Source organism: Hibiscus syriacus, unplaced genomic scaffold (genome assembly GCF_006381635.1).
Source record: "Hibiscus syriacus cultivar Baekdansim isolate YM2019G1 unplaced genomic scaffold, ASM638163v2 tig00000340_pilon, whole genome shotgun sequence".
In the NCBI taxonomy this organism is placed as follows: domain Eukaryota; kingdom Viridiplantae; phylum Streptophyta; class Magnoliopsida; order Malvales; family Malvaceae; genus Hibiscus; species Hibiscus syriacus.
In genome coordinates, this window is record NW_024061783.1 from 2,699,832 (window position 1) to 2,701,730 (window position 1,899).

The following is a 1,899-nucleotide window of genomic DNA, read 5'->3' on the forward strand; positions in this document are numbered from 1 at the left end:
GTATCCAAAAATTTTTGATATTCGAATTTTCAGATCGGATCGTATGGATATTTGGTTTTGCACACCCCTAGCGGAAACTAATTGATTTGTTGATGGGATGGAAATACTTAAATTTTATTGTTGATAAAAATGTAAAATATATATATTTAAAAACCTTTAATATAGTGGTTTTTAAATATATATTTTATAAAGTTTAGTAATTTAAAATGATTATGATCATAATTTTAAATATTTAATTAAAAAATCAATTAGGCATGATTTAAGTGGATCAAATGAAATATTAATTAATTAAAAATTATAAATAATATTTTTATTAATATAGGACGATTACAAGGTGTAATATTTATTTTAAAAGCTATCAACTATAACAATGAACGTCCAAATATTCTGTAATCTCTCGTGTTCGAAGTTCGAATATTTAGGAATAACAAGCATCCCTTTAGTCATTGTGATCGTTTGATTCGTACAAAATCATCAATAACAATTAAAATCATTTTTCTAAATATTTAAATAATAATTTGAGAATAATTTCGAATATAATAACAAGAAAATAAATATCTTATGCAATTTTATCTAGTTGTTCTATTATTCTAAAATTATTGGCAAAGGTGGATATAAGAATATTTTTTGAGTGTATATATATATATATATATATATCAATAACATCAAATTTTTGTATGAGTAGACATAAAATATTAGGAAATACATAATTAATAAAATAAATAGTTAACTATAAAAAATTCAAATTTCAAGATAACATGTAAGAGTAGATTTGTCACTAATTGTTAGGATATTTAATCTTTTTTTAGTACAATAGGTCAGGGGTGACTATTTGGCATATCTAAGACTCAATTGAGATTTTACATATGAATTTATATATTACCTACCGAGAGTAACGACAAAAGGATTCGAACTTGGTATTACAAATTCAAATCCCTGGATTTTAATCATTTATACTAACCCTCATTGACATGATATTTATTAGAATTAATATTAAATATATACTTATCTTTGTAATTTATTGATCTTTTGTGAAGTTTTTTTATAATTTTTTGTCAATTCTTATATTATCTAAATCAGAATGGAAATGCATCATAATTAAGATCTTTTTCTTTCGCTTACCTTTCAAAGAAGTTTTTATAAAAGTACACAAGCGTTAATTATTGACGTAATTAATTAATTGTTATAAAAAATTAGGTGAAAGTAGTTCATGTTAACCTTGAGGTCGTGGGATCGAGTCCACGGAAGACATTTCATAATTCAGAGGTCTTCTACGGAAGCTACTCTCAATCTGGTGTTGGGGACAACCTACTATCTTACATCTCCTTACCTCATTACATACAGGAACAAGGACAACCATTTTAGTTCATTTTACAATATAACTTTTCAAATCATATTTATAATTTATTTATAAATATATATTAATTGATGCAAGAGATAGAAAAATTATATGTCTGAGCAATTAGAAGGAACTGGGCCTACAAAACAATCAAATTGTACCGATTTGGTGGAGCCCATGGTGATGTAATGCTGCCAAACTAACTATGGGCAGTTGGCACATGTTTGTTGACAGCAGCACATATCTCTATCCTATAGTAAAAAAATAAATGGCAAAAAGCCATCAGATACCCCTGAACTTTAAGAAAACCCAATGTGACCCTCCAACTTGAAAAAATAATTCAATGAAGACTTTGACCAACGTTTTCCGTCGTTGACCAACATCATTTTTTAGCTATCAATTTGGCTCTCCAACTCATAAAATAACTCAATGTGACCCTTGGACTCTGTTTAATGTTGTTATAAATGGAACATTATATTATTCATCACTCAACTATCTTCTTTCTCCCATTTTAATCACTAAACTTTAAAAGTTTTCAATTTTAATCCCTCAAATTGCTC